Here is a 26,100-nt window from a genome sequence, read left to right on the forward strand (position 1 = left end):
CCGGTTGAGATTTAAAATAAGAGAGCTGAGTCACTAGGTCCTTCTAAATATGAAGTTTCATGAAGATCCGATCACTCCTTCGTAAGTCAAAAATATGTCATTTTTTCTAATTTTTCAGAATTAACTCCCCACCCCCCAATAGAGCGGATCCGTTCCAATTATGTAAATCACTTATCTAAGACTTCTGCTTATTTTTCCCACCAAGTTTCATCCCGATCTCTCCAATCTAAGCGTTTTCCATGATTTTAGGTTCTCCACCCCAAACTCCCCCCATTGTCACTAGATCCGGTCGGGACTTAAAATAATTTAAAATTCCATTGAGATCCGACCACCTGTTCGTAAGTTAAAAATACTTCATTTTTATAATTTCTCAGAATTACCCCCCCTCCTACTTCCCAAAAGAGAGCGGATCCGTTCCGGTTATGTCAATCATGTATCTAAGACTTGTGCTTATTTTTCCCACCAAGTTTCATCCCGATCCCTCCACTCTAAGTGTTTTCCAAGTTTTAGGTTTCCCCTCCCAACTTCCGCCCATTTTCACCAGATGCGGTCGGGATTTATAATAAGAGCTCTGAGACACGATATCCTTCTAAATATCAAATTTCATTGAGATCCGATCACCCGTTCGTAAGTTAAAAATACCTCATTTTTTTCTAATTTTTCAGAATAACCCCCTCCCCAACTACCCCAAAGAGAGCGGATCCTTTCCGGTAATGTCAATCATGGATCTAGGACTTGTGCTTATTTTTCCCAACAAGTTTCATCCCGATCCCACCACTCTCAGTGTTTTCCTAGTGTTAGGTTTCCCCCTCCCAACCCCCCCCCCCCGATGTCACCAGATCTGTTTGGGATATAAAATAACAGCTCTGAGACACGATATCCTTCCAAACATCAAATTTCATTAAGATCTGATCATCCGCTCGTAAGTTGAAAATACTTCAATTGTCTTTTTTTTCGAATTTACGCCCCCCCCCCCAGATGGTCAAATCGGGAAAAAGACTATTTCTAATTTAATCTGGTCTGGTCCCTGATACGCCTGCCAAATTTCATCGTCCTTGCTTACCTGGAAGTGCCTAAAGTAGCAAAACCGGGACCGACAGACCGACAGAATTTGCGATTGCTACATGTCACTTGGTTAATACCAAGTGCCAAAAAACAAATAAACTCGCATCCGTGATCTGTATTCTGGCAAAAAATGCGAAATTCCAAATTTTTACAGATAGGAGCTTGAGACTTCTACATTAAGGTTCTCTGACACGCTGAATCTGATGGTGTGATTTTCGTTAAGATTGTATGACCTTTAAGGGGTGTTCCCCCTATTTTCTTAAATGAGGCAAATTTTCTCAGGCTCGTAGCTTTTGATGGGGAAAAATAGACTTGATAAAACTTATATATTTAAAATCAGCATTAAAATGGGATTCCTTTGATGTAACTATTGGTATCAAAATTCCATTTTTTAGAGTTTCGGTTATTTATTGAGCCGGGTCGCTCCTTACTACAGCTCGTTACCACCAACTGTTTGATCAAAAAATTGGAAGGCAAATAGGTCAATACCTCGCTCTTCACACTAAAGCTTAAATTTGTCCAAATTCCTTAAGAATAACACCTGAATCACAAAAGCCACAGAATAAATAGTCGAAATTACTAAAGATACTTTAGAACAGGCTATAGAGCGAGGTATTAAGAGGAGGTGAACCCCTCATTTGTGCAATAATTTCTATTCGTTTTAAGTTTAATGCTACTCCTTACTTTCAGTTGAAAAATTTTTCATCTTTATTTTTTTCATTGTTTTTTAGATAAAGTTGGAAAATCCTACACCCCATTCGCTGAAATTCTCTACCCCCATGACAAATTCCTCCATGGAAAGATCCTCCCACGTACCCTCCTCAACTCTCCCCCCCCCGAACCACAAAATCCCCCTGAAAACGTCTGTACACTTTCCAATAACCATTACTATATGTAAACACTGGTCAAAGTTTGTATTTTGCAGCCCCTCCAATGGGAACTGTGGGGGAGTAAGTCTTCCCCAATGACATAGTTATTAGTTTTTTCGACTATGGTAAGTAAAATGGGTATCTTATAATTTTGATCCGGTGACTTTGGGGAAAAAATGAGCGTGGGAGGGGGCCTAGGTGCCCTCAAGTTTTTTTGATGACTTTAAAAGGGCGCTAGAACTTTTAATTTTTGCTAAAATGAGCCCTCTCGCGACATTCAAGGACCAGTGAGTCGATACGATCACCCCAGGGGAAAAAAACAAAAAACAAATAAACACGCATCCGTGATCTGTTTTCTGGCAAAAAATGGGAAATTCCACATTTTTGTAGATAGGAGCTTGAGACTTCAACAATAAGGTTCTCTGATACGCTGAATCTGATGGTGTGATTTTCGTTAAGATTTGTATGACCTTTAAGGGGTGTTTCCCCCTATTTTCGAAAATGAGGCAAATTTTCTCAGGCTCGTAACTTTTGATGGGTAAAACTAATTTGATGAAACTTGATATATTTAAAATCAGCATTAAAATGCAATTCTTTTGATGTAACTATTGGTATCAAAATTCCATTTTAAGAGTTTCGGTTACTATTGAGCTGGGTCGCTCCTTACTATAGTTCGTTACCACGAACTGTTTGATCAAAAAATTGGAAGGCAAATAGGTCTTCTCCCCTGCTCTTTTTTTCTTTAATCCTCCGACTAAAACTATCAAAAAGCCATTTAGCAAAAAAAATTAATATGCAAATATCGTGTTACTTATTTATGCGCGGAAAGCCAAAATCAAAACATGCATTAATTCAAAAACGTTCAGAAATTAAATAAAAAAGTTTTTTTTTAACTGAAAGTAAGGAGCGACATTAAAACTTAAAATGAACAGAAATTACTCCGTATATGAAAGGGGCTTTTCCTCCCCAACGCCCCGCTGTTTGCGCTAAAGTTTTTTTTTTACTGATTTAAAAAGTAAAGTTAAGAGAAAGAGTCAAACTTAAGCATAAAATCGGGGCGTTGAGGAGGAAAAGCCCCTTTCATATACGGGATAATTTCTGTTCGTTTTAAGTTTTTATGTCGCTCCTTACTTTCAGTAAAAAAACTAGTTTTTTTTATTTAATATGTAGATAATTGTCAAAGTTTGTAATTTGCAGCCCCTCCCGGGACTGTGGGGGATTAAGTTGTCCCAAAAGACAAATTATTAGGTTTTGGATTATGCTGAACAAAATGGCAATGTCAAAATTTTGATCTGGTGACTTTGGAAACAAATGAGCGCGGGAGGTAGCCTAGGTGCCCTCAAATTTTTTGGTCACTTAAAACAGGCACTAGAAATTTTAATTTCCGTTAGAATAAGCCCTCTGGTGACTTACTAGGGCCCCTGGGTCGATACAATCATCCCTGGGGAAAAAACTGTGGGGGATTAAGTCGTCCCCAAAGACATAGTTATTAGCTTTTCGACTAAGTCGAACAAAGTAGCTATCTCAAAATTTTGATCCAGTGACTTTGGAGAAAAATGTGCGTGGGAGGGGGTCTAAGTGCCCTCCATATTTTTTCGTCACTTAAAAAGGGCACTAGAACTTTTAATTTTCGTTAGAATGAGCCCTCCTGTGACATTCTAGGATCACTGGGTCGATACGATCAGCCCTGGGAAATACAAACAAACAAACAAATAAACAAGCATCCGTGATCTGTCTTCTGGCAAAACATACAAATTCCACTTTTTTGCAGATAGGAGCTTTAAACTTCTACAGTGGGATTCTCTGATACGCTGAATCTGATGGTGTGATTTCGTTAAGATCTTATTACTTTTAGGGGGTGTTTCCCCCTATTTTCTAAAATAAGACGAATTTTCCCAGGCTCCTAACTTTGATGGGTAACTTTTGACTAAAGTTGATGAAACTTACATATTAAAATTCAGCATAAAAATGTGATTACTTGATGTAAATTAAATAAAAAAACAAGTTTTTTGAAATGAAAGTAAGGAGCGACATTAAAACTTAAACCGAACAGAAATTACTCCGTATATGAAAGGGGCTTTCCCTCCTCGACGCCCCGCTCTTTACGCTAAAGTTTTTTATTGTTTTAAAAAGTAGAGTTGCGAGAAAGAATCAAACTTTAGCGCAAGGAGCGGGGTGTCGAGGAGGAAAAGCCCCTTTCATATACGGAGTAATTTCTGTTCGTTTTAAGTTTTAATGTCGCTCCTTACTTTCATTTCAAAAAACTTGTTTTTTTTTAATTTAATTTCTGAAAGTTTTTGAATCAATGCATGTCTGATTTTGGCTCTCCGTACATAAACTATTAAAATGAAATTTGCATATTAATTCTTTTTTTTTGGCTAAATGGCTTTCTGTTAGTTTTGATCAGAGGATTTTGAGAAATAAGGGGTGGGGAAGGAGGCCTAGTTGCCCTCCAATTTTTCGGTTACTTAGAAAGGCAACTAGAACTTTTAATTTTTAACGAACGTTTTTATTAGTAAAAAATATGCGTAACTTAAAAATTAACTTACGTAACAAACTTTTATATTCTTATATTTTTGATTATATATATGAGAGGGTTTGTCCCCTAGTTAATACCTCGCTTTTCACACTAAATCTTAAGTTTTGTCCCAATTCTTTAAGAATGACACCTGAATCAGAAAGGCCGTAGAATAAATAGTTGAAATTACTAAAAATAATTTAGCATAAAGAGCGAAGTATTTATCTCCTCCTAAATACCTCGCTCTTTATGCTAAAGTATTTTTAGACCCCTCATATGCGTAATAATCTCTGTTCGTTTTGAGTTTTAATGCTTCTCCTTACTTTCAATTGAAAAAACTTTTTCATGTTTATATTTTTCATTTTTTTAATAGTAATGCTAGAAAATCCTGCGCCCTTTTCATTGAATTTCTCTTCCCCCATGAAATATTCCTCCAAGGAAAGATCCTCCCATATAGTCCCCTCCAATGAACCCCACAACCAAACCAAACAAATCCCCCTGAAAACGTCGGTACACTTCCCAATAACCATTACTGTATGTAAACATTAGTCAAAGTTTGTAACTTGCAGCCCCTCCATATATATATATATATATATATATATATATATATATATATATATATATATATATATATATATATATATATATATATATATATATATATATATATATATATATATATATATATATATACAAGGGCCGCACGTATATATACAAGGAAAGATCCTCCAACATAGCCCCCTCCCCTCAGCCCCACCCCAAACAAAATAAAATCCCCCTGAAAACGTCTGTAGAGTTCCCAATAACCATTACTATATGTAAACACTTGTCAAAGTTTGTAACTTGCAGCCCCTCCCCCAGGGATTGTGGGGGAGTAAGTCATTCCCAAAGACATAGTTATTATAGTTTTCGACTATGCTGAACAAAATGGCTATCTCAAAATTTTGATCCATTGACTTTGGGAAAACAATGAGCGTGGGAGGGGGCCTAGATGCCCTCCAATTTTTTGGTCACTTAAAAAGGGCACTAGAACTTTTCACTTCCGTTAGAATGAGCCCTCTTGCGACATTCTAGGTTCACATGGTCGATGCGATGACCCCTGGGAAAAAGAAAAAAAAAACAAAAAAAGAACAAAAACAAAAACAAATAAACACGCACCCATGATTTGTCTTCTGGCATAAAATACAAAATTCCACATTTTGTAGATAGGAGCTTGAAACTTCTACAGTAGGGTTCTCTGATATGCTGAATCTGATGGTGTCATTTTCGTTAAGATTCTACGACTAAGATTTTAGGGGGTGTTTCCCCCTATTTTCTTAAATAAGGCAAATTTTCTCAGGGTCGTAACTTTTGATGGGTAAGACTAAACTTGATGAAACGTATATATTTAAAATCAGCATTAAAATGCGATTCTTTTGATGTAGCTATTGATATCAAAATTCAATTTTTTAGAGTTTTGGTTACTATTGAGCCGGGTCGCTCCTTACTACAGTTCGTTACCACGAACTGTTTGATATTGGTATCAAAATTCCTTTTTTAGTTTCGGTTATTATTGAGCCGGGTCGCTCCTTGCTGCAGTTCGTTGCCACGAACTGTTTGATTATTTTATTATGTACCTGCGAAATTGCAGTAGTCTGTGACCATTACTGGCTTCTTTTCCTATACCAAATTTCTCCAACTTATATATTTAATATCAGCATTAAAATACGATTCTTTTGATGAAACTATTGGTATCAAAATTCCATTTTAAAAATTTTGGTTACTATTGAGAAGGGCTGCTGCTCCTTACTATAGTTCGCTACCACGAACTGTTTGATAGCCTTTTTTATGTGAAAAGAGAATCATATTTCAATTTTTTTTTATCTATAGGAATCCATACTTTGGCTTGCTATCTTTATTTTGGTAAAAATTTGTCATCAATTTTTAACAACACACACCCTTTTAAAATCTTTACCAAAATAGTATTTTTTAATTTAGTTTTTTATCTTTTCATGCCTACCTAAAAAAGGATACTTGATACTATTCCGGATACAATTGTATCTATGCTTTGTGACAACCTGGATACACTTATACTCTTTTTATTTAGTTAAATTGTAAGAATTTAATTGCCCTGAAAGTTTCAACTTAATTTCCTCAGTCGTTCTCGGGATATTTCTAAAATGTCTTATTGGCAACCAGCATACACGCAGTGCCTATTGATTTAGTTTTAAACAACATTTTAGCTTTAAAGCATAATGTGCAAATTGTATAACTGTGGGTTTGTCATATCCAATCTGCCTAAATATATAGTTACTGGACCGTTTTACTATGCTGAACAGAATGGCTAATTCAAAATGTTTATTAAATGTGATAGGAAATCAATGGGCTTGGGAAGAGGGCTGATTACCCTCCAATCACTTTTGACTCTTGAAAAGGGCACTAGAACTTTTAATTTTTTATTTCCCTCACTTTCTCTTTGCCGACTCAATTTTACGTGTGAATATGTTAAGGGTAATTGTCCGAGGTAAATTTTCACCGGAGCTGAATTGTCTAGAGGATCTTTCCGTAGGAAGGGGGAGAATTGTCCGTGGAAGTAGAGCCAGATTTTCCTCAGAAATAGAAATATATAAAATACACGTTTTTCCGATAGAAAGCAGGGAGCAACATTAAAACTTAAAACGGACAGAAATTACCACGTGTATGAAGGGAGCCGTCCACTCCTCAACCCCTTCGCTCTTTACGCCAAGTTATGAAGTTATGAACAATACACAAGAGGATGTTTGAATAGAATAATAAGAAAAAACCAAGTACTAAAAACGTTAGTATGAAGAGCGAGCTGTTGAGGAGGAGGAAACCCCCTTCATATACGAAATTTTTTTTTCAGTTTTAATGTTTCTCCTTACTGTCAGTTGGAGAAACTCATTTGTTTTTTCTTTAATTTAATTGTTAGAGAAGACGGTACGTGCAATGGAGATTTTAAAAAGTAAAATAGCAAGAGTTCTTTTTTCACACTTAAAAAAAAGTTTGAAAGAATAGGAAGATAGGAATGCAAACCAAGATTAGGATATTGGAATCTACAGTGATGAGGATAATTAAGCATGATTCTGAAGCGCGGGTACCCCTAAAGACGGGGGAGGATTTGCTATAAGTTTTCCAGAGAAATTGTCTACCGGTTGATTTGGGTACACAACTGGCAGACTGTATCTCAAACATTAAGCTAGGCGAAAAATGTGGTTCAATCCCACTTTCTAGGACTGTAATGAGAGAAAAGTTTAGATAATTAGGACTTGTTCTGCAGATGAATGATATCAGATTACTATAGATCGTCCTTATTGGCCAACCATCTACAGCCAAACAAAAAGTAGGCCGTCCCACAGTGGAGTAGGAGGATGTTGTAAGGAAAAATTTAAGGGAAATCACAAGATCATGGGAGGATATTAAGAGGTTGGCTTTCAATAAATTGTGATAGAGGAGGATTGCGCGCTGCTGTGTCGACCTCAGGTGGCTTGGTGCTGCAGCGAGCTGTAGTAGTAGTTAGCTAGTAGCTTGCAACCTGAATTAGACTTGTTTTCTGCTGTTGTCTAAGATACTTGTATATTCCTGTTTAAACAAGATCTTCCCAAATTCCCCCCAAAAAACTAGGCGTTTGAAAGGGGATATTTGGAAGTCTGAGGCCCATTTAATGCCTCTGATTATACAGACTTAAATTTAGTGCATAATTCAAGTGATAACAAGAGGTTAATATGCTTTTCTACTGACATTTATGTATGAGGAACGAGTAAAATGCATAATCAAGGGTCCCACTAGCTGAGGAAAAGACCCCCCCCTCCCCCAAAAAATAAATAAATAGGTGTGAAATGCAGTTTATGCGAATAAAATTCTTAGGGGGGCAGTTATTAGGGCTCTGCCCCTTTTTCTTTTTCGAAAAAAAAACACCTGTTTCCTTTTTAATTAGATTTCCTTATAGTGTCAAACTGTTCGTGGTAACGAACTGTAGTAAGGAGCGACCCAGCTCAAAAGTAACCGAAACTCTGTAAAATGAAATTTTGATGCCAATAGTTACATCAAAAGAATTGCATTTGTATGCTGATTTTAAATATACCCGTCTCATCAAGTGTAGTCTTACCCATCAACAGTTACGAGCCTGAGAAAATTTGCCTTACTTTAGAAAATAGGGGGAAACGCCCCTAAACGTCATAAAATCTTAACAAAAATCACACTTTCGGATCCAGCGTATCAGAGAGCCCTACTGCAGAAGATTAAAGCTCCTATTTATTTATTTTATTTAAGAATTAACGACGCATCTTGACTACTAAGGTCCCTGCGTCGGCCCTGCAGTGCATTCCTGCAGCGTGATTCGATCTCTGGGTCCCGTATTACCAAGCTAAGGTCAAATCCACTGCACCACCACAGGACAGATTAAAGCTCCTATCTACAAAAATGTGGAATTTTGTATTTTTTGCCAGAAGACAGGTCATGGATGCGTGTTTTTTTTTTGTTTGTTTGTTTTTCCCAGTGCTGATCTTATCGACCCAATGGTCCTAGAATGTTGCGAGAGGGCTCATTCTATCGGAAATTAAAAGTTTTAGTGCCGTTTTTAAGTGACCAAAAAATTGGAGGTCGCCTAGGCCCCCTCCCGCGCACTTTTTTCCCCAAAGTCACGGGATCAAAATTTTGAAATAGCTATTTTGTTCAACTTAGTCGAAAACCTAATAACTATGTCTTTGGGGACGACTTAATCTCCCACAGTCCACGGAGGAGGGGCTAAAAGTTACAAACTTTGACCATAGTTAAATATAGCAATGATTATTATGAAGTGTAAAGACGTTCTCAGGGGGACTATTTCGCGTCAGGGTGGGGGTGGGTCAGGGGGAGGGGGAAGGGTTACGTGGGAGGATCTTTCCATGGAGCAATCTTTCATGAGGGAAGATAATTTTCATTAAGGGGTAATCGTATCGATCCAGTGTCCTAGCAGGTCACGAGAGGGTTCACTCTAACGGAAATTGAAAGTTATAGTGCCCTTTTAAGTGACCAAAAAATTGGAGGGTTCCTAGGCCCCCTCCCACGCTCATTTCTCTAAAGTCACCATATCAGAATTTTGAGATAGCCATTTTGTTCAGCATATTCTAAAGCCTAATAATTATGTCTTTTGGGACAACTTAATCCCCCACAGTCCCCGGGGTAGGGGCTGCAAGTTGCAAACTTTGACCATTGTTTACATATAATAAGGGTAATTGGGAAGTGTACAGACGTTTTCATGGGCAATTTTTTGCGTCGGGAGGGGGGAGGTCAATGTCGGGGGTTATGCGGGAGGATCTTTCCATAGAAGAATCTTTCATGAGGGAAGAGAATTTCCATGAAGGTGGCGCAGGATTTTCTAGCATCATTTAAAAAAGAAAATGAGAAAATAATTTTTTTTTCAGCTGGAAGTAATGAGCAGCATTAAAACTTAAAGCAAACATAAAATATTACGTAAATAAGGGGATTCATCTCCTCCACAATACCTTGCTCATCTCGCTAAATTATTTTTAGTAATTTCAATTATTTATTTTACGGTCTTTGTGATTCAGGGGTCATTCTTAAAGATTTGGGACAAAATTCAAGCTTTAGCTTAAGGAGCGAAGTATTGACGAGGGGGCGAACCCCATTATATATATGTAACAAAATACACAAATATCGAAGCTCGTTACTTAAGTTATTCATAAGGTACATATGTTTATTACTAACAAAAACGTTCGTAAAAAAAAATAAAAAATTCTAGTTGCATTTTTAAGTGAGAACAAATTGGAGGGCAACTTGGCGTCCTCCTCCACCCTTTTTTTATCAGCATCGTCTGATTAAAACTATGAGAAAGCAATTTAGCCAAAAATAATAATATGCAAATTTCGTTTTATCAATTCATGTGCGATAAGCCAAAATCAAAACATGCATTAATTCAAAAACGTTCAGAAATTAAATTTAAAAAAAAGATTTTTTTAACTGCAATTAAGGAGCGACATTAAAACTTAAAACGAATATAAATTATTCCGTATACGAAAGGGGTTGTCACCTCCTCAACGCCTCGCTCTTTACGCTAAAGTTTTTTATAACTATTTTAAAAAGTAGAGTTGTGACAAAGAGTCAAACTTTAGCGTAAAGAGCCAGGCGTTGAGGAGGGGACAATCCCTTTCATATACGGAATAACTTCTGCTTGTTTTAAGTTTTATGTCGCTCCTTACTTTCAGTTGAAAAAACTTGTGTTTTTTATTTGAATTTCAATAAAGAACCAACTGAATGAGTTTGAAAAACTTTTTCCCCAGAGTAAGTTTTTCGAAGAAAAGTTAAAATTAAACCAAAAATTTAAAGAAAGAAGATCAACTGTTCTTCTAAACCAAAACTACTACAAAGCACCATCAACAAATAAATGAAACCACAAATTAACATAAATTACAATAAACAACCAAATCAAACTCAAAACGAGCAGAAAATAACATGAGTAGGGCTGACATTCCCATGCCTTCTGAAGGCCAGAACATAATATGCACTTTACTAAAATAAAACAAATACTGATATTTACTCTTTAAAATATTAATAATTGTTGATTTGTTAAAGTTAAAAAAGCGAAAACCTTCAATACTTGCTTTGCTTTCAGTAAAGCGCCAATTTTGTTTGGGTCTTTAGAAGGCAGCGAGGGTGTCAGCACTACTCATGTTAATTTCAGTTCGTCTTGAGTTTGACCTGGTTATTTATTGTAAATTCTGTTTGTTTTGGGTTTCATTTATTTATTGATGGTGATTTGTGGTAGATTTACGCTTGTAGGATTATTTGATTTTCTTTCTGTTCTTTTATTTTGGTTTAATGGTTTATTTGATTTTCTTTGAAAAACTCTTTTTATGAAAAAAGTCTTATAAACAGGTTTAGCGAATTCAGTTGAGAAATTGTTTTTTAAATTTAGCTGTTAGAAGAGCTTTACCTAAGGTCCTATTCCCATCCATGTATGGTAGGCTATACCAGATAAATATATTAAAATATGTAGTGCATTGTACGAGAACAATATTGCTATGATTAAGGTAGTAAATAAGGTTAGCAACTGGTTTCGCATTGAACACGGAGTTAAACAGGGTTGCGTTCTTGAATTTTGAATTTTTGAAGAACTCGAGAGTTCAGCGTGCAAGAATAGGTTTGAAAATTAATGTTAAAAATACTAAGTCGCTAAGACTAGGATTAAGAGATGGTAAACGGGTGATGTTGGGTAAAGAGAAGACTGATAAAGTGGACAGCTTCACTAACCTAGGTAGTATCAGTCCGTGATAACGAACCGTAAGTAAGGAGCGACGCGGCTCAAGAAACTCTTTAAACGAAAGTTTGATATCACTATATATAGCAAAGAACTGGCTTATCATGCTGATTTCAAATGTATAAGATTAATTAAGTTTAGTGTTACCCTTTAAATCCTACGAGCCTGAGAAATTTTGCTTGTTTTTCAAAAAAGTTGTGAAACGTCCCTTAAAAGTCAAAGAATCTTGATGGAAATTAAATCATCAAGTTCAGTGGATCATATAACCCTACTATAGAGGTGTAATGCTCTTATCTGCAAAAATATGGAATTGGTTTTTTTATTTTGGTATTTCATATGCGTGTTTTTTTTCTTCTTTTTCTTTCTTTTTCCCAGCGGTGATCGTATCGAACCAATGGTCCTAGAACATCTATAGTTGGCTCATTCTAACTGAAATTAAAGAAGTATGTAGCCATTACTGTTTTCTTTTCCTACACCAAGTTTACCTAGGCTAGGATACAATCTATCCCTATTTCTACCGATCTGGGCGTTGAAATCTCCTAGTTAAAAACACCATTTCTACCTGGGACCTACCTGGGTCTATTTGCTACTGTACCTGTAAATAAAATTCATCTGAGTCACTAGTATCTCCGTCAGTCGGTTCAACAAGGGCATATACTACTATAAGTGATACCTGAACTTTTTAGTTTAGCAAGTGGTATTCTATTATTAATACCTTCCCAGCCCAAACAAGGCCTATCAGCTTCCATATTCATCATGAGCCCTATTCCCTCTCTTTATACCCCATCCTTCCTGCCTGAATAAAAAAAATTCTATATCACCTAACTTCACGCTTCCTACCCCTCGGATATGAGTTTCTGAAACTCCTAATAAGTCCAGTTCGAATCGTCTGAATTCGTCTGTCAAAATGTCAAGACGATAGTCATTTTTAACGTCGTAACATTCCAAGTTCCAATTTTCGTGTTCTCAAAATCGTTTAAGATTTTTTAGTCTCAGGAAAAGCCCGGATACCAGTGCAGGACAGTGATCAACATATCTTCTCAAGTCTATGCCAAATTGCTTAAGCCGGCTTATAACCGGACAGCAAGAAGTTTCTGGGACTTCCAGTATGAATGGAGGCTTTGTGCAATCCTGGGCCCATCTTGGTCACAACATAGTTTTCAGCACTTTGCGATGCTCTGCTATCAATAAGAGTCAAAATGCTGCACAGACAGTCCCAAGGCTATTACCTCCGATCATTATGTATTCATGCTTACAAATATTATGTTACTACGGGGAAAAGCAACCCATAGTTGATAAATTAGCTAGGAAGATGTTTTCAGCCCAAAAAAGCGTGTCAAAACAGACCAAGCCCAGAAAATTAACCATTAATCATATTCCCTTGAGAATGCTGTGCCGTTACTAGACTATAATTTTCTCGAGGGGTGCAACTCCTCAAGTGGGAATAGAGTTAACAACAAGGATGTTACGCCCTGCTGCATTTGTCCTCCTATAGATTATCCTCCCTCGATGGTGTTCTCCGTCACCATGCAATTTAAACCATTACTGGGAGAAGGTTTGTAACTTATGGGACGTTTGAACACGCCAGTGGGCCCTGTTGAGTGCACATTTGGGGAGCCTTCTTCCGTCTCCACCTGTATCTATGGCCCCGGGCGAAGGTGTCCCAGTTTCTATTATGGACCCCAACCGACAAGGACCCTTGATCCATGCCTCTCATGGAGGTACATATGTGTCAGGCATTCCCCAATCGCCACCTTGGACACGCAACCTATTGGCCACCTTGGACAGTGGCCGGAGGGAGGCCCCCTAAAGAGCATTAGACTCATAAAGCTGTTTTATTTTTGGGATGAAATTTTTTTGGGGGGTAAATATCTTAAATTATGTTTGGAAAAAGCTTATGTTATGAATTCTTTTACATTATGTGGTGGCAAAGTTACATGTGAATGAACGGGTTGTTAAAAATTACTAAAGTGATTTGACAAAGAAAACATACCTATAGAATGCGTAGAATGGGTCACAATTATTTAGCTTTAAACATGAGCTATAAAATATTTAGTAATCATTAATGGTGTTTCAATTTTAGCACATTCCCATTATAAACTAATTTCTTGGAAGCATTAAACACATTTCTTAAAAAAATATTTGAAAATTAAACTTAATGGAATTTAAAAGTTAAATTATAAAATATTAAAAATTAAACTAATTTCTTAGAAATATAAAAAAAAGTAATTTCTACCATGCCTTCACTCATAATTATCTGACGGGAGATTAATCGCTTATCCGAACATGATACTTCCGCAATAATGGAAACTGCAAATGACATACTTGATAGAAAGACTGAAGACGAAAAACCTTGAATCAGTGAAGACATAAGACGACTATGTGACCAGAAATGCCTATGCAGCAACAAATATGACCAAAGTAGCCGAGACACCTACAAACATCTGAAAAAAAAGCCGACCGAGAAGTTTGAAAGGCAATCCGAAACCACACCACCGAGAAGTGTAAGAACGGTGAAACACAGTTCAAGAAAAGCAACAGTCACGAATTCTTCAAAACAGTCACATAGTTGTCCACCAGGAGAGATGCTAAAACGTCCGTAATCTTGGACAAACAGGGAAACGGTGTCAATGATGCGAAAGTAAAGCTCACCCGATGGAAAGAATATTTCGAGGAGAAATTAGATCCACAAGTAGTAACGGAGCCAAACGTCCTAAACTACTTCCCAAACACAACCTGTGACACCCCGCCACTTCCACTAAGATCCAAGACCAAAGCGACCATAGAACCCCTGAAGCGTGGTAAAGCTCCAGGACTGGACGGTGTCTGCGGGACTAATAAATGTCGACTATGAACATGTTATTGATCCATACCATATATAACAGCCACTCGGGCCACTGGATATGTCCCACAACAGTGGTGTAAGGGGATACCTTCACTCATAATTTTTCAGTTGTTAGTTTTATAGACTTGGTTGATTTGACTTTAGAATGGATTGGCATCAAAGGCTTCAAGGCTTCGATCGAGAAGTAAAAGACAAGGGACACTTTGAGGGAAAACTTGCAATTAGAAGTACAACTAATTCATAATGGTATACCAGGTATTTGCATAGTAAAGCTATTTTATTTAATTGTCAAATGAAGTCATTTTTAGATAATTTAATCTTTTCTGCAACAGTCGTTTTAATTAGAATCTAAACAAATCTTTATGAAACAACAGCAAGTTTAAATGTGAGTACGCTGATTTTTTTTTCCAATTGAATGAGCGAATGAAACAAGTTCATTTGATAAGAATGTTCCATAGAGTCAGTTACAAATTTTGTATAGGCGTGTGGTGTGTCCTACACAGCACACATATAACCCTTGAGATCGTTGATATAACGACCATTGAGAGTTCTCTTTGATTTTTAGTTAATATATTTTAAATTACACCGTTTTTAAGTACCAATTATTGTGACCTTTACGAGCATACTTTGTGTATTCAGAAACACAACTTTTGAGGAATAAAATATTTAAAAAAAATAAGAGTCTAAAAAATTAGTGCACACCATTTTTACCTATGTCGAAGCACTAATTATCGTGATCTTTGTGAGTAGTTTTTTTGCATTTAGAAACATAACCTTTCGAGCAATAAAAACAAATTTTCTTTAATAAAAATAATTTTAGAACAAAAATTTAGCAGTTCGTTTGTACTGGGCATTGAGATACATTTTAAATTAAAATCCTAAGAATACTGAAAATACGTCACAACAAACTTTAAATTCAATTAAGAGACAAACAACGTACGGTTATTTTCAGATTAAAAAAAGGATATAGCAAAGCGTCTTAATCTATTTTAATAGTTCAAATCTAACCCAAGGTGTCATTCATTAAGTAAAAGAAACACCTGCACAATAAAGATTAGCAACGGCTGCATCATGGTCCAAACAGTTAGATAAAAGAAATACCAAGCAACATAACAATTTGGCCTATATGACAAACAACACACTGTATTAAGGAGTTGTGGCATCTTGTCATTGTCAAAGTGTAGTTTTCTGAAAGCCTGAGACTCCTGGCATTCTGTGTAGTTAGTCTCATATTTTATTTAAAATGTTTTAGGAAGGATAAAAATGCAGTGGCCAAAGTCACAACTGTTAGGATTTCAGTTTTCAACCATTTTCTTGGAAAGTGTTATCCCTCAAATACCTAAAGTAGCTGAACATTCACAGCAAAATCGTAAAGTATTCCTAGAAACAAAGTAACAGAAACTCGTTAGGATTAGTGGTTTTGTTCGTTTGAATTCTTGAGTTGTCTACATGATAAACCAATACTTTTTCAAAACTTTGGATGAGGAAATATTCACACCTCTTGAATTCTATCGATTAATATTTTATTTATTTACTTGCTAATGAGCTTGTTGAACCATAGCCATAAAAAGAAAAAAACTCAACACATACTCTCTTCGGGGGACTGGAGGGAAACAGCTAGTCCCCTTCCCCAAGATAAGGAATTTCAAGTTCCCTTAACCCCTCCTCCAAAAAATACAAAAATAAAACTATCAGTAACCACACTTGCAACCCTTCCCCCAGGGACTGTTGGGGATTTACATATATGCATTTACTGTGGGAAGACATAGTTATTAGATATTTCGACTATGCTGAACCAAATGGCTATCTCAAAATTTTTATCCGGTGACTTTGAGAAAAAAAAGCGGGAAAGGGAACCAGGTTGCCCTCCAAATTTGGCCGCTTGAAAAAGGCACAAGAACTTTTAATTTCTGTTCGAATGAGCCCTCTTGCAAAATTTCAAGACCGCTGGGTCTATGCGATCACCCCTCGAAAAAAAAACACACATCTGTGATCTTTCTTCTGGCAAAAAATATAAAATTTCACATATGTGCAGATAAGAGCTTGAAACCTTTACAGTAGGGTTCCCTGATGCGCTGGATCTGATGGTGTGATTTTCTTTTCTATGACTTTTAGGGGACGTTTCCCCCTTTTTTCAAAAATAAGGCAAATTTTCTCAGGCTCTTAACTTTTGGTTGGTAGGACTAAACTTGATGAAACTTATATATTTAAAATCAGCATTAAAATCCGATTCTTTTGATGTACCTATTGGTATCAAGTTCTGTTTTTTAGAGTTTCGGTTACTATTGAGCCGGGTCGCTCCTTACTTACAGTTCGTTTGCACGAACTGTTTGATTCTTTGTTTCTAGCTTGGCTAGAGGGTGACCAAAACATCGTAGAGAGATGTTTAATAGCTCATTCTAATGGAAATGAAATTTGCTAGTGCCCTTTTTAAGTAACCAAAAAGATTGGAGGGTAGGTATCCCCCCCAAACGGCCCCCTCCTCGAAAGTCGTTCAATCAAAATTGTGACATAACCATTTTGTTCAACTTGCTTCAAAGGTTCCATAACTATGGTTTTGGTGACAAGATGACTCTCCATAGCCCCAGGGAAAAGGACTTTAGCGTATATTGGGCGTATCGGTATCGCGAGTATCGATATCAAATGTATCGGTATGAGCACATTGGTATTGGGCGTATTGGTATCGCCCGTATCCGGATCCAGTATATCAGTACCGGGTGTATTTTTTTCAATCGTGGTTTCCATAATTTGATCGATCTTGAGGTGGGATTTTCTTTAGTTTTTTTTTTAGGGTGAAATTTTGCTGGGGAAAGGTTTTTCTTGGGAAGGGTGTGCCATCTGACACTGATTCAGGAATAGTAATCAATATTCTGATAAATTTTAAAAGTATAGGTTTGTTGAGAAAACAAATTTATGGTCATTTAGAATGAAAATAATTAAAAGAAAACTAAGTTTTTCTGAGGGAGTAAAGAGCGAAGTTGGTATTGGAAGTATCGATATTGGGCGTGTTGGTATCATGTGTATCGGTGTCGGGCGTATTGGCGTGTTTTTTTCAATCATGGTTTTGTGCCTTCTACTTGTTGTTGTTGTTGTCTTTTTAATTAAAAACAGACAAAGATTAATTTAAAAAACAACGTTTTTCTGAGTGAAGTAAATAGTGAAGTTGAAATTGAAACCCAACAAAATTATAACTTCACAGCCTATGTAACATAAATCGATAAAACTGTTGTAAATGAACTAACTGGTGATGTTTCCCTATGTGTGTAGTATTATAGAAAACTAGCACCTAACTGAAAGCACAAAAACCAAATATCAAAGACCAGAATATTGATTTAGACGTCAAAGGTGAGTACATAGTCTCACATCAACAAATTAATCTAGAACACTTTTTTTATAGTCTAGCACGAGCTGTAATATCGGTGACTTTCAGTATACAATTAAAATTATCAGTTATCAGATTTTAAGTGACGATACAAATTCTAAAGCGAGTCTGTAGTCCTAGTACTATCAAGATTGGTTCACTTTGGACTTGTCTACTAAATAATAATAAAGTGTCATTTTCAGATCCAAAACGGCAGTCAGTCATTGGACTGAGCTCATTGTGGAGAAGTGATGCCAAAATAAACGAAAAATAAATTAAGCTACAATCCTATAATGCATTATTCTTGTACTGTTAATAATGTCCTTAAATGGTTTACTTTTACTGTACCAAAACTTCTATATTGCCTTGTGCTTTTAGTAAAGCGCTAGTTTTCTATAATACTACAAGCATAGGGAAATATCGTCAGTTGGTTTATTTGCACTAGCTTTATCGATACATATTAGTGAGGCTGTAAGGTAATAATTTTCGTTCGTTTTAAGTTTTAACTTCGCTCTTTACTTCCCTCCGAAAAACTTTGTTTTTTAAATTAATTACTACTAAGGAACAAATGAAACCCAAAACGATCAGAAATTAAAATAAACATTGAGCACGTCCCCAGATTGCGAAAGGGGAACGCCCTACAGATATGTAGGGTATCTTCTTAGGAGGCACGGACCAAGGGCAACCTTGTCCCTTGGAGTACATAGTAAAAATGGGACACTCTCGTCAGGGGCAATAAATAGAGGTGGAGGAAGGAGAAGGCCCCTCAAATGTACACTCTACAGGGCCCACCGGCATGTCCATGCGTCCTTTGAGTTACAAACCTTCTCCCGAAAATGGGTTCAATTGCTTGGTGACGCAGATCTCCATCGTGGGAGGATCCTCTGTAGAAGGACAACTGAGGCAGGGCGTAAGATCCTGATTTATGGACAATGGCCTCTGCAAAGGGCTACCTCGACCCTTTCGGGATACCTGCAAGACTGGGGACCTTGCGGTCAGCTCTATTCCCGCTTGGGGAGTGGCACCCCTCGAATAGCATATTATTTGTAGGCATGAATATATAATGAATCGGAGGTAACAGGCTTGAGACAGTCTGTGCAGGATTTTGACTCTTGTTGATAGAAGAGCATTACCAAGTGCTGAGAAACATGTTGTGACCAAGATGAACCCAGGATTGCACAAAGCCTCCATTCCTACTGGAGGTCCCAGGCACTTCTTGCTGTCCAGTTCTAAGCCGGCTTAAGCGCTTCGGTGTAGACTTGAGAAGATGTGTTGATCCCTGTCCTGCACTGGTATCCGGAATCATTGCTTTTCCTGAGGCCAAAGCAATTTCAATGATATAAAGAATATGAAAATTGGAACTTGAGGTTTTACGACGTTAAAAAATGACTATCGTATCGACATTTTGACTGACGAATTCAGACGATTTGAACTGGACTTATTAGGAGTTTCAGAAAATCATATCCCATTGGTAAAAAGCATGAAATTAGGTGATATAGAATTTGTTTACTCAGGCAAGAAGGATGGGGTACAAAGAAAGGGAGTAGGGCTCATGATGAATAAGGAAGCTGCTAAGCCTTCTGCTAATTTTTCGTTTTATGAATAAAAAGTTCAGATTATCAGTTATAGTAGTATATGCCCCTATAGAACCGACTAAAGGAGATACTAGTGACTCAGATAAATGTAACTTACAGTTACCATAGCAAATTGACAGGGTCTCAGGTAGAAATATTTCTCTAGTAGCTTTGAGAACAAGGGAAGAATAGATATCGGCCTCCATTTTTCGATTTCTCTTTTGCAACCACCTTTATGAAGGGGTATTACCCTCGCTGTCTTTAGTTGCACTGGAAATATTCCTGTTTCTAGTGACATATTAATAATAAAAAATAGACAAGGAATTGTGTATCCAGCAACAACTTTGAATGCACTAAGAGACAATCCATCAACTCCAGCAGAATTTGATTTCAAAGATTTAACAATTTTCACAAGCTCTTCACTAGTACAGGGTTCAAATTTAAAATCAGGTTGCTTGCATCGGTCATTAGTTCCAGAATCATCCGGCTCTTTATATCTGTCTTTTACAGTATTTTGAACATTTAAACCAATATTAGAAAAAAAAATCCCCGAACTTATTTACAATTCCCTCTTCATCATATCTATCACAACCATCAAGTTGGATTAGTTCATTTCCATTCTTTTCATTTTCACCAATACATTCACGTATAACATTTCATATTACTTTCATATTACCTTTGTTTTCTTGAAACTTCCTGTTATAATACTCGGTCATGGCTTTGTGGCGCAGGTTGTTTACGAAATTCCGCTGTGTTTTGAATGAATTAAATGATTCGTCCCTTTGTTCGTTCAGAAACTTCAGGTAAAGTGCATTTCTTAGCTTTAGTTGCTCAATTACTTCAATGGTAATCCATGGCTTACGCGGTTATTGTTTTTTTTATTTAACGACCTTTATGGGGCACGTCTTATTGTAAATAGGCATGAGAACAGATTATAGGCGGTTCAGTGCTTCCGTTGGACACTTTTTCTCAGAATATACGGGACTCCAACCAATAACACTGGTCTCCTCAGCAAACTTTCTCAGATTTTATTTTTTCAAAATGCGTATCTTAATTTTCATTTTGGGTAATTTTACTACTGGGTAATTTACAACAGCTAATAATCGTAGGTGGTCCGAGTCGGGGTATGAAATCACATCTGCACAGCTCACATTTAGGTCTCTCGATCGAACAAAGATGTTGTCAATCAGGGTTGCAGTTTGAGCTGTGATGCGGGTAGGAATACTCACCAGAGCGAATAAATCATTTGAAATCATAAAATTCAAAAATCAACATTATGACCTGTTAAATCGAGAAGGTTAAAATTAAAGTCCCCCATCACCACATGGCTCACATTATCAGATACTTCACTAAAAACTTAATTCTCTCTACCATTAAACTCCACTTCAATAGAAAAACTTTCAACCTTACCCTCTATCCAAATTATCAGGTCCTCCTTAGCCTCACACTTAAGACAATCTTTAATCAGGAACCCTACCCCTCCACGGTTTAACGAAATTCGATTCTTCACCATCAGTTTATAACCTGGAAATGAATAAGACGAGAGAGTCTGATCTGAAGTTAGGAACGTTTCACATAAACTTATAACATCTAAATTTGACTCAAAATCATCAAATAATTACAATAATTCATAATAGCCTGTTGTTACATGGACATTCCACTAACATAATCGAAGATTCTTTAAATTTACCGGTGCATTCGATTCATAAGGAAATTAAATAAAAAAAAACAAGTTTTTTTTAACTGAAAGTAAGGAGCGACAAACGAACAGAAATTACTTCGTAAATGAAAGAGCTGGACGTTGATTAGGAAGCAGCCCCTTTCATATACGAAGTAATTTCTCTTCGTTTTAAGTTTTAATGTCGCTCATTACTTTCAGTTAAAAACTTGTTTTTTTTTATTTAATTTCTGAACGTTTTTGAATCAATGCATGTTTTGATTTTGGCTCTCCGCAGAGGAATAATTAAAACGAAATTTGTATATTAATTTTTTTTTGGCTAATTGGCTTTCTCATAGTTTTGATCGATTGATTTTGAGACAAAAAGGAGTGGGGGAGGAAGCCTAGTTGCCCTCCGATTTTTTGGTTACTTGAAAAGGCAACTAGAGCTTTTAATTTTTCACGAATGTTTTTATTAGTAAAAGATATACGTAACTTATAAATTAACTTACGTAATAAACTTTTGTATTCTCATGTTTTATTACATATATGAGGGGGTTCACCCCCTCGTCAGTACCTCGCTCTTTACACTAAAGCTTAAATTTTGTCCCAATTCATTAAGAATGAATCACAAAATCCGTAGAATGAATAGTTGAAATTATTAAAAACACTTTAGCGTAAAGAGCAAAGTATTAGGAGGAGGTGAGCCCATCATATGCGTAATAATTTCTGTTCGTTTTAAGTTTTAATGCTGCTCCTCACTTCCAATTGAAAAACTTTTTCATATTTATTTTTTCATTTTTTTTAATAATGCTAGAAAATCCTGCGCTCCCTTCATAGAAATTTTCTTCCCCCGTGATAAATTCCTCGATGGAAAGGTCCCCCAACATATCTCCCTCTTCTCAACCCATCCCCCAACCAAAAAATCCCCCTGAAAACGCCTGTACACTTCCAATAACCATTACTATATGTAAGCACTGGTCAAAGTTTGTAACTTGTAGCCCCTCCCACGGGGACTGTGGGGGAGTAAGTGATCCCCAAAGACATAGTTATAAGCTTTTTCGACTACTCTGAATAAAATGGCTATCTCAGAATTTTGATTTGTTGACTTTGGGAAAATAATTAGCGTGGGAGGGGGCCTAGGTGCCCTCCAATTTTTTGGTCCCTTAAAAAGGGCACTAAAACCTTTCATTTCCGTTAGAATGAGCCCTCTCGCAACATTCTAGGACCACTGGGTCGATACGATCACCCCTGAAAAAAAAAAAAAAAAAAAAAAAATAACAAACAAATAAACACGCATCCGTTATCTGCCTTCTGGCCAAAAAATGCAATATTCCACATTTTTGTAGATAGGAGCTTGAAACTTCTAGAAGAGGATTCTCTGGTATGCTGAATTTGATGGTTCGATTTTCGTTAAGATTCTATGACTTTTAGGGGGTGTTTCCCCCTATTTTCTAAAATATGGCAAATTTTCTCAGGCTCGTAACTTTTGATGGATAAGACTAAACTTGATGAAACTTATATATTTCAAATTAGCATTAAAATGCTATTCTTTTGATGTAGCTATTGGTATCAAAATTCCATTTTTTAGAGTTTTGGTTACTATTGAGCCGGGTCGCTTTTTACTACAGTTCGTTACCACGAACTGTTTGACTGGATATATTCACTACCTCTTAACGGCTTGAGTTCAATCGTCAATAGATTATCATCACAAGCAGTATCATTTGACAGATACTCCTCTAGGCTAAATCGATTCAATTCAGCAGAAATCATTTCATTGCGATAAACCATCTATATTTATTTCTACCTAATACAATACTAATGAACATAAAAAAAAAATGGTAATTTGAATCACGTAAAAAAATAAAAAAAAATTGGTTAATTTATTAAAACAAGAGCTAAGAGCTCATATGGCACTTGTGACGAGGCGAGAAGAGCTAAGAGCCAAGAGATCTTATGGTATGAGCTCTAACAAAATTCTATGAATCAATAGATTGATTTAAAAAGGAAAATAAGAGGCTTAATGCCGGTCAGGATTTAAAATAAGAGCTCTGAGTCACGATGTCCTTCTAAATATCAAAATTCATTAAGATCCGATCACCCACTCGTAAGTTATAAATACCTAATTTTTTCTAATTTTTCCTCTCCCTTTAGCCCCCCAAGTGGTCGAATCTGGGAAAACGACTTTATCAAGTCAAATTGTGCAGCTCCCTGACACGCCTACCAATTTTCATCGTCCTAGCACGTCCAGAAGCACCAAACTCGCCAAATCACTGAACCCCTCCCCCCTACTCCCCCAAAGAGAGCGAATCCAGTACGATTCTGTCAATCACGTATCAAGGACATTTGTTTATTCTATCCACCAAGCTTCATCCCGATTCCTCCACTCCAAGTGTTTTTCCAAGATTTCCCCCTCCAACTCCCCCCAATGTCAAAAGATCTGGTCGGGATTTGAAATAAGAGCTCTGAGACATGAATTCCTTCTAAAAATCAAACTTCATTAAGATCTGATCATTTATTCGTAAGATAAAAATACCCCAATTTTCAGGTTTTCCAAGAATTCCGGTTTCCCCCTCCAACTCCTCCCAATGTCACAGGATCTGGTCGGAATTTAAAATTAGAACTTTAAAGCACAAGATCCTTCTATATATCAAATTTCATTAAGATCTGGTCACCCTTTCGTAAGTTACAAATACCTCAATTTTCGAAATTACCCCCCCCCCAATTCCACCAAAGAGAGCAGATCCGGTCCGGTTATGTCAGTCACGTATCTTAGACAGGTTTCTATTCTTCCTATAAAGTTTCATCATGATCTCACCGCTTTAAGTATTTTCTAAGATTTCCGGTCACCCAACCGTCCCCCCACCCCAATTACGCTTGATCCGGTTGAGATTTAAAATAAGAGATCTGAGTTACGAGGTCCTTCTAAATATGAAGTTTCATGAAGATCTGATCACTCCTTCGTAAGTTAAAAATACGTCATTTTTTCTAATTTTTCAGAATTACCCCCCCCCCCCCCCCAAATAGAGCGGATTCGTTCCAATTATGTAAATCACGTATGTAAGACTTCTGCTTATTTTTCCCACCAAGTTTCATCCCGATCCCTCCAATCTAAGCGTTTTCCATGATTTTAGGTTCCCCCCACCCCAAACTTCCCCCAATGTCACCAGATCCGTTCAGGATTTGACATAAGGGCTTTGAGACACGCTATCCTTCTAAATATCAAATTTCATTGAGATCCGATCACCCGTTCATAAGTTAAAAATACCTCATTTTTTCTAATTTTTCAGAGTTAACCCCTCCCCCAACTACCCCAAAGAGAGCGGATCCGTTCCGGTTATGTCAATCATGTATCTAGGACTTATGCTTATTTTCCCCACCAAGTTTCATCCCGATCCCTCCACTCTAAGTGTTTTCCAAGTTTTAGGTTTCCCCCTCCCAACTCCCCCAATGTCACCAGATCCCGTCGGGTTTTAAATAAGAGCTCTGATCCACGATATCCTTCTAAATATCAAATTTCATTGAGATCCGATCACCCGTTCGTAAGTTAAAAATACCTCATTTTTTCTAATTTTTCAGACTTAACCCCTCCTCCAACTACCCCAAAGAGAGCGGATCCGTTTCGGTTATATCAATCATGTATCTAGGACTTGTGCTTATTTTTCCCACCAAGTTTCAGCCTGATCCCTCCACTCTAAGTGTTTTCCAAGTTCTAGGTTTTCCCCTCCAAACTCCCCCCCCAAATGTCACCAGATCCAGTTGGGATTTAAAATAAGAGCTCTGAGACACGATATCCTTCTAAATATCAAATTTCATTGAGATCCGATCACCCGTTCGTAAGTTAAAAATACCTCATTTTTTCTAATTTTTCAGAAATAACCCCTCCCCCCAACTACCCCAAAGAGAGCGGATCTGTTCCGTTTATGTCAATCATGTATCTAGGACTTGTGTTTATTTTTTCCACCAAGTTTCATCCCGATCCCTTCACTCTAAGTGTTTTCCAAGTTTTAGGTTTCCCCGTCCCAAATCCCCCCCCCCATGTCACCAGATCCGGTCAGGTTTAAAATAAGAGCTCTAAGACACGGTATCCTTCTAAACATCAAATTTCATTGATATCCGATCACCCGTCCGTAAGTTAAAAATACCTCATTTTTTCTAATTTTTCAGAATTACCCCCCCCCCCCCCAACTACCCGAAAGAGAGCGGATCCCTTCCGATTATGGAGATCGTGTATCTGGACTTGTGCTTATTTTTTCCATCAAATTCATCCCGATCCCTCCACTCTAAGTGTTTTCCAAGATTTTAGGCTTCCCCCTCCAACTCCCCCCAATGTCATCAGATCCGGTCGGGATTTAAAATAAGAGCTCTGAGACACACTATCATTCCCAACATCAAATTTCATTAAGATCCCATCACCCGCTCATAAGTTAAAAATACTTCATTTTTTCTATTTTTTCCGAATTAACCGGCCCCCCACTCCTCCCCCCCCAGATGCTCCAATCGGGAAAACGACTATTTCTAATTTAATCTGGTCCGGTCCCTGATACGCTCACCAAATTTCATCGTCCTAGCTTACCTGGAAGTGCCTAAAGTAGCAAAACCGGGACCGACAGACAGACCGACAGAATTTGCGATTGCTATATGTCACTTGGTTAATACCAAGTGCCATAAAAATACGGTGTCTTGCCAAGTGCGTCTAGCATTTATAGTGTTTCATTTAATGTTGCGTAAATATTTAAGTTATAATTTTTATGTGCAAATTTTGTGTGATGGTATATGTCATCAATGCATTAGGGACTCATTTTTATGGCACTTGGTCTGTTCTCTTTGGTGGAATTGGGGGGGGGGTAATTTTGAAAATTGAGGTATTTGTAACTTACGAAAGGGTGACCAGATCTTAATGAAATTTGATATTTAGAAGGATCTTGTGCTTTAAAGCTCTAATTTTAAATTCCG

The 26,100-nt window shown here is 37.1% G+C and overlaps 1 protein-coding gene and 1 long non-coding RNA gene across 5 annotated transcripts in view; one reads left to right on the forward strand and one right to left on the reverse strand.

The window, feature by feature from the left end:
* Positions 1-26,100, forward strand: part of LOC136034792 (ankyrin repeat domain-containing protein 16-like) — a 152,127-nt gene that overhangs the window by 73,825 nt on the left and 52,202 nt on the right. The window lies entirely within an intron of this gene.
* The window catches only part of LOC136034793 (uncharacterized), a 122,306-nt gene that overhangs the window by 60,582 nt on the left and 35,624 nt on the right, over positions 1-26,100 (reverse strand). For both annotated transcript variants that reach the window (XR_010619245.1, XR_010619246.1), the window contains exon 2: positions 20,898-21,011. This is a non-coding gene — a long non-coding RNA (uncharacterized LOC136034793). The remainder of the gene's footprint in view (positions 1-20,897; positions 21,012-26,100) is intronic.

The sequence above is a fragment of the Artemia franciscana genome, chromosome 13 (genome assembly GCF_032884065.1).
Source record: "Artemia franciscana chromosome 13, ASM3288406v1, whole genome shotgun sequence".
NCBI classification, from domain to species: Eukaryota; Metazoa; Arthropoda; class Branchiopoda; order Anostraca; family Artemiidae; genus Artemia; species Artemia franciscana.